The following is an 8386-nucleotide window of genomic DNA, read 5'->3' on the forward strand; positions in this document are numbered from 1 at the left end:
ACCGCATCCTGTACACTCAGCAAGTGGGACTGACACCACAAAGCTAGTAGCATCAATGGCAGCCGCCTGTCAGGTCTACGTAAGCGACAGACTGACGTGGCATCACTTCCACAACCGACATGCCTGACACACCTGCAAAGGTGCAGCATGCCGTCAGTCTATCCATCCACCTCCTCCTTCACTCCTCGGCTATAAATACCAACCCCAAACCAGGTTTGAGGTATCTCTTCACAACTCTCTCACTACTACTACTATCACACTTTGTTTCCCAAGCAGACTACTGATTCTCACACCGGAGAGTGGTAACAAGGAGCACCCCCCCACCCCATCCTCCTTGTTACGAGTCACAGTTTGTTTCCTTGTGCAGGAGACCAACCCACCGGTGATCCGGCCAGCGATCCTCGAGAGGAAGGGATTAACCCTTCTTGACGAGACCAGTGAGTTAACCCTGCCCGGTTAACCATTGTTTCATCAGTTAGTTTTCTCATTTTTATAATTTTCTGGAAGAATAAAACCTAATCCCTTCTTTTTGAAATTACTATTATGGTTTGGTTTCTTTTGAAAACCATAACCAGAATTGTAACCCATTTTCTTGTTTACTCTTTGTTGAATCCTTGAAGTGTACTTTTTAGGTTTTTCAGAAAGATTTATATCTTTTATTTCAGAAATATTAATTTCTGTTAATTTGAAAACCTGTTTGATCTGTTCAGTTTTTGACACTTTTTATTGGAAATTCTTCATCAGAAAATAATTTGTCAGAATCTTTCAAAGTATATGCTACTTTGATTGTATCGTCATTCAAATTATTTTTTGATAACAAAAATTCTTTATTGTAGACCCTTTTGACTGGTGAACTCGGACTCTTGTCTGATGAACTTGAACTTTCAGATTTAGACTCCGACTTTGACTCTTCATCCATATCCAACACCTGATCGACCACTTTCTTTAATAACTTAGACTCATGATCAGTGTCAGACGTTGTGAATGTGACATCAATGTTGTCTGGTAACTCATCAATGGTTTCAGACTTTAACTTTATGTTGACAGCCTTTTTTAATCGTTCCTCACCATAGATTGGAGGCGGACACTTGTTATACTTGACAGTTTGTTTCTTACCAGCATCCGTATCTTCTGTCTTTTTATCTTGAAAAGCTTCAAGACCTGCAACAGTAGGATAAACTCTGTCAATTAAATAATCACAAGTTGTATAACTCAACAATAAACGTTTGATTCTTTCATTTTCAATCTTTTCAAGTTCTATATCCTGCTTCAGCTTTGCACAGTCTTCAATATACTCATTTATGACCTTCTGCTTTGTCATTAATGTTGAGCTCATCATTGTCATAGCAGCATCAACTTCTAAGTTTGTCTTGTTCAAACCATCAACTGTTCTGTTTAGCACATCATACGATTCTTTTACATATTTCACATCAAACAACAATTTTTCTTTCAACTCCTCTAGTTCACAAATCTTCTTGTCTTTCTCTTCACAATGTTTGCAAGACTCCAAACATTTTAGACAAGGTTTCATGACTTCAACAATCTTCTCGATTTCAACAATCTTTTCAACTTCGATGATTTTTTCAACTATTTTCTCCACTTCAACAATTTTCTCAATCACTGGTACTTCATCAAATTCTATTTCTGCTTCACATTCTTCATCTTCAACCTTTTCTGTCGAATTTTCTTCAACTTTATCTTTTTCAGCTTCCATTTTTGCCTTTTCTTCAGCAATCTTTCTTGCTTCCATTTCTTCCAATTCTTTCTTCAGACGAACAACCCTTTTTTCTTTCAACATCTCAATTTTATCTGCAAAAAAACAAATTAAAACTGAATGAGTCCAAACTTTTTCTAGCATTATTAATGTATTCTTCCTCATCATCGGTATCTTCATCACTTTCTGATGATCTGAAAATCTTCGTTCTTTTTGGCTTAGATTTGACTGCTTCTTCTTCCAAGATTTGAGCAATAAAAGCTGATTTCTTTAAAAATCCTTTATCTGGAACGTAGTTGTCCCAGCTAAAACCCTCTGCAAGTTTTTCATCATCTTGATTTACAAGATAAGCTTTTTTCTTTCCATCTTCAATAGCACGGGATGATGATGGTTGTGGAGCAATCTGATGAAAAATTGATTTTTGATAATAATCATTGTTTCCAAATGAATCTTTTCTTTCGGATGCTTCTTTGTTTTTGCACTCTTGCTTAAAATGACCTTTCTCTCGGCAACGAAAATAAGTAACCTTTGATTTGTCAAACCCTAATGTAGATGCACCAATTTCACGAAAATCATCTCTACCGGTGATTTGTTGGAATTTTTCTGCCCTTCTTACAGCACTGGCTAAACACCACTTGATATCCATCAACTCAAGTTCTACAGCATCAATCTGATCATAATCCTCTTTGGTGAGCATTGGATTTCCGATTCTTCCAGCAACTAAGCTTTCATACGACTCTAACATAGCAACAAGTGATGCCATGTGTTGCTTAGCCACTTCTGGAGAAAGATTTTGACCATTTTGAATATTCAATGTAACATTGCATTGCAGATTTGTTGAATTCTGTCGTTGAGGACTTGATGTTGTGAAGTTCAGATCAAAACTTGAATACGACGACGAATATCCACCACTCTGAGTTATAGTACTACCATTTGTTCCAGAAGAACTATCAGCACTAAAAGCAGTTTTAATTTTTGGACTTGGAGTAGTCTCAAATTTGTTTCCTCTGTAGTATAGACTAACATCTTGTTGAGCATTTGGATTATTCATGATAGAGGGTTTCTGAATATCCAATTCATGTTCTCCAATCTTCTGAATGAACTTCGCCAAATTCATACTTTCAGATTTTCTCATATGTTTTAAGATCAGCAAATATGTTCCCCATTTATTCTGTGGTAACGCATCGACTAGCTTATCAACCCATTCATCGTCGTCTTTCTTTATTTCCATTCTTCCCATTTCCAGAACAAGATGACAATATCTATCGATAGTCATTTTTGTTGTTTCACCTTCAAGAGCTACAAACATATCAAATGATTTCTTCAGTAAAGCTTGCTTGTTCTTTATCATATCAGCGCTTCCCTTAAACTTGTTAATCAATGCCAACCAAATTGATCTAGCAGTATTTTAATGTTGAAGCAACACAAAAATATCTTCTTTTACAGATTGTTGGAGAAGACTAATCATCATTTTTTCACTGGCGTATTTCAATTTCTCAATCTCTGAATATTCACTGAAAGCTTTTTCAATCCCACGTTCATTTTTCGGTTTAACGTAATCTACATCTAACGAACACCATGCGTCAAACTTATAGGCTTGCACCCAGTTTTCAAAACGATTTTGCCATCCTTTAAAATCTTCAATGTACATAAGCTTTAGCGGTTTTTGGTAAGTTCCCGTCTCATTCTCACTATAAACAGTTTCGGCAGCTGTAATTGGAGCAACTGGTGTAGCAGATGCATTGTAAAACTCTTCTTCCATGTTTTGGTAATCTTTTTCACAAAATCACAACTTTCAAACGAAATAAGGATTCACACGAAATGAGGTTTTGATGCGAAATGAACTCTTCAAGCGAAATGACTTTTCAATTTCGTATGAAATAGATGATTTCGTACGAAAAGGCTCAACTTTCAAACGAAATAGACAACTTTGGTGGGAAATAAGCTATTTCGTGCGAAATGGGATCAAAAACAGTGCTATTCCGTGCGAAATGAACAAATCAAGACTATTTCGTGCGAAATGAAAAATTCATTTCGTGTGAAATGCTGCTGACGTCATCCTCTCGGCCATGATTTTGACAAATTGATCAAGTTCTAGGTTGATTTTAGTTCTGATTCTTTCAAGGATTCATTAAAACTGAGTTTCGTTTATAATGTGAGAAATTCAATCCATTTTAACCGTAAAAACTGGTTAATTTTGAAAAAGAAGGTGTAGAAGTTAGAAATTTTGATGAAATCAAGCTGATTTGGCAAGAACTCTTCCTCCTGAGCTCTAATACCACTTGTAGGATCGTTTGCACGACCAAAACGAGTCGTTCAGAAGAGTTCTAGTCAATATGAAAGGCGGAAACAGACATATTGATGTAGAATCAGCTTGAATTGCACACAGAATCACTTTTAATGTCTTGTAAATTGACATAACAGCTTCTTACAGGCAGTAGACACGTCGGCAACAGTTCGGTACTGGAATCAGAATCATTCCAAATGACTTGGCACATCAGGTATTTATAGGCAATGGTATTTCGTACGAAATGACTAAAGTTCATTTCGTGCGAAATGGCCCTTTGTCATTTCGTGCGAAATGACCTTTCCTATACGTTTCTCGATTTTCGTGCCCTAATCAATCTAAACTATTACAAGACTCGATACAAGACAAAGTCGACAGACATATGCACCAACAGTCTTCAATCTGTAGAGGTCTTTCTACAAATTTAAGTTGTTCATTTACCTCTATATCCTTAAGAGATACTAACCGTGATTCATCATCTAAACATTTCTTGAGATTAGATACATGAAATACATCATGTATTCCTGCCATTTCCTCTGGCAGTTGTAGCTGATAGGCTACATTTCCTATTCTTCTAATAATCTCAAAAGGTCCAACATACCTGGGGCTTAGCTTTCCCCTCTTGATGAATCTTACCACTCCTTTCCAAGGAGAGACTTTGAATAACACTTTGTCTCCTACCTGAAATTCTAGTGGCTTCTGTCTGTTATCAGCATAACTCTTTTGTCTATCACGTGCTGTTTTCAGTCGTTCCTTGACTTGAATGATCTTGTCGGTTGTTTCTTGCACTACTTCAGGTCCAGATAGTTGTTTTTCTCCAATTTCTGCCCAATAGACTGGGGTTCGGCACTTTCGTCCATAAAGTGCTTCGAATGGTGCAGCATTGATACTGGTGTGATAACTGTTATTATAAGAAATTTCTATTAAGGGTAAATGATCATCCCCATTACCTCCGAAATCAATTACACAAGCTCTAAGAATGTCCTCCATTGTCTGAATTGTCCTTTCGCTTTGTCCATCTGTTTGGGGGTGATAAGCAGTGCTTAGATTCAGCTTGGTTCCCATTGCTTTTTGGAAACTTGCCCAAAAATGAGAGGTAAAACGGCTATCTCTGTCAGAAACAATGGATAAAGGAATTCCATGTAATGAAACTATTTCATTTACATACAACTTAGCTAACTGTTCTATACTGAAAGTTTCCTTCATTGGTCGGAAATGAGCTGACTTAGTTAGCCAATCCACAATCACCCAGATTGTATCATTACCTTTTCTTGTTTTGGGTAATTTGGTAACAAAATCCATTGTTATCAATTCCCATTTCCACACCGGCATTTCTAATTTTTGTAATAAACCTGAGGGTTTCTGATGTTCAGATTTGACTTGTGAACAGGTTAAACACTTAGAAACATAAGCAGCTATATCCTTTTTCATTCCTATCCACCAAAAATTCTTTCTTAAATCCTGATAGATTTTATCACTTTCAGGATGCATCGTATACTTGGACTTATGGGCTTCTTCTAATATACGATGGCGTAGGTTTCCTAATTTAGGTATGCACCTTCTTTACTTACGGAATCTCCAAATTCCATCTGTTCCTTGTTCTAATTCCTTAATCATACCTTTTAATTTTTCAGTATCATCCTTGATTACTGATTCTTGTGCTTTTCTAATTTGATCATTTAAATCTACTTGCAGATTTAATTTAAGAGAACGTACCCTTTTTGGTGTTTCATGATACTTTCGACTTAAAGCATCAGCTACCACATTTGCTTTTCCTGCATGGTACTGGATATTATAATCATAATCGCTAAGAATTTCCATCTAGCGTCTTTGCCTCATATTTAGCTCCTGTTGTCCGAAGACATGCCTTAAACTCTTATGATCGGTAAAAATGGTAAACTTACTACCATAAAGGTAATGTCTCCAAATTTTCAAGGCAAAAATTATTGCTCCTAATTCTAAATCATGGGTTGAATAATTCTCTTCATGATTCTTAAGTTGTCTAGATGCGTAAGCTATAACTTTTTGACGTTGCATTATCACAAATCCATAACCTAACTTAGAAGCGTCACAATAGACTACAAAATCTTCAGTTCCTTCTGGTAACGCTAGTATGGGTGCATGGGTTAGTCTTTGCTTAAGGATTCTGAAGGCTTCTTCCTGTTTTGATTCCCATTCAAATTTAACAGACTTACAAGTTAGCTTAGTTAAGGGAATGGCTATTCTGGAAAAATATTGAATAAATCTTCTATAATAACCGGCCAATCCTAAGAAACTTCTAACCTCGGTTGGTGACTCAGGGGTTTTCCATTTGGTAATCGCCTCGATCTTGGTGGGGTCCACATGAATCCTTCATGATCTACTAAGTGTGCAAGAAACTGTACCTGTTCTAACCAAAACTCGCACTTCGAAAACTTAGCATAAAGCTTTTCTTTCCTTAATAAACTTAAAAGTGTGTGCAAATGCTTTGCATGTTCCTCTTTACTTTTAGAGTAAATGAGTATATCATCTATAAAAACAATTATGAATTTATCCAAATATGGCTTACATATTCGGTTCATCATGTCACTAAGGATCCTTTAGTGTACTAAGACACTACTGGAATGTCTTTTAATTCTTTTCCTTTAGTGTTAGTGATTATAGAAATCAAATACACTAAGGATCCTTTTCTTATATAACTTGTTGTTTTCATCACAGAGATGAATTTTGTGGATCTAGGTAGCTTATCTCCTCTAATTATGATCTTTTCACCCTTTGGTGAATTTACTTTAATTGACTTTTGATCACATAAAATACTGGCTTTATTGGTTAGTAACCAATCCATTCCTATTGGTTTGCAGGACCAGAATGCTTTGTAAGAACAACCATAAGGCATGGTTTTTCTTCTTTTGGGAATGGGCGCTTGAAGTATAGGACCATTGTTCACGCTGTGTTCTGGTTCAGTTGGTCGTTTACTGCTATGTTTACTTTTATTATCAGTTTCCTTAATAGTTTGAATAATAAATGGCATTTCATCTATGATTCCTTGTGCCACTATGTGTTGAATGGCACTGTTATCCACTTGATCTCCATTGTTATTGTTGTTCGGATTCTCATTATTCGGGTTATTGTCGTTCTGGTTATTATCATTCTGGTTTTCCTGGTTCACTTCGTGATCCATCTGAATTTTAAACATTTACCACATATTAATATCATAAGATAATATTTAACACACCCAAACACACAACACGCATGTTGATAAAAAAACGTCGAGCATTGCGACTTACTCTTTATATATATATAAGAGTGAATTTCAACGTTGTCCTTTATCTTTATACACATTTTCAGGCGTTGTTCTTTATGTTCAAAATTGACGAGTTTTGTCCTTTATATTTTCATATCATACATGTTTTGTCCTTCAGACCTAACCCAGTTAGTTTTTTCAGTTAAGTTTGGTCATATGTTTTGCACAAGAGGGCATTTTTGTCAATTCAAAGGTAAGTTCAACGGCAGATTTACAGCTCAAAGCTTCTGCAACCTTTGAATTGACAAAATGCCCTCACATGCAAAGCACATGGCCAAATTTAACTGAAAAAACTAATTGGGTTAGGCCTAAAAAACAAAACGTGTATGATATGAAAACATAAAGGACAAAACTCGTCAATTTTGAACATAAATGACAGCGCCTGAAAATGTGTATAAAGATAAAGGACAATTCTTGAAATTCACTCTATATATAATATGCATCTAATACAAACTGATACTGGAAACTAAAATTACACTACTAGTAGTAGGCATCCGTAGTCTATTTTTTTCAAATATACACGCATATTATATATTATTATATTATTATTACTACTACTACCACCACCTTCAATTTCATGGATATAGATTCATCCAAAAATCCATATTGCGCTCGTCATACTTTCAGACGAGTCGCTCTCCCACCTGTCTCATTCTCTCACTACTTTCTAAGATTTCCTCACCGAATGTCCTGAGTTCTTGCACATTTTCTACACTCATTGGGGGTGCAGGTTCTGGGACTGGGTTTGGAAATTGGGATGCGGGCTCCTGGTACGGGTTAGGATTCTCTAAAATTTCCCTAATGAATACATCGTTATCATAGTAGGGATCTAGAGGGTCCAAACCTGGGTAAGCTCCTAGATTCGGTATGGGTATGTCTTCTGGTATCGGGTAACGTTGCACATAGTCCCTATTGTCGTCCCACCACGGGTCGTAGTTTGGGTCTAAGGGATTGGGTACTGGTACCCTAGGTATCTCCTCTGGGGTTAAAATCATGCATTTCAACTTGATTTTCAGGGTTTTCTATTTCCATTGGCTGAGCTGGGAGTAAGGGTTGGGGTGCTATCAGTTGCTCCAGGTTAGGGTCGGTAGCTGTGGTTGCT

Source organism: Helianthus annuus, chromosome 8, assembly GCF_002127325.2.
Source record: "Helianthus annuus cultivar XRQ/B chromosome 8, HanXRQr2.0-SUNRISE, whole genome shotgun sequence".
NCBI classification, from domain to species: Eukaryota; Viridiplantae; Streptophyta; class Magnoliopsida; order Asterales; family Asteraceae; genus Helianthus; species Helianthus annuus.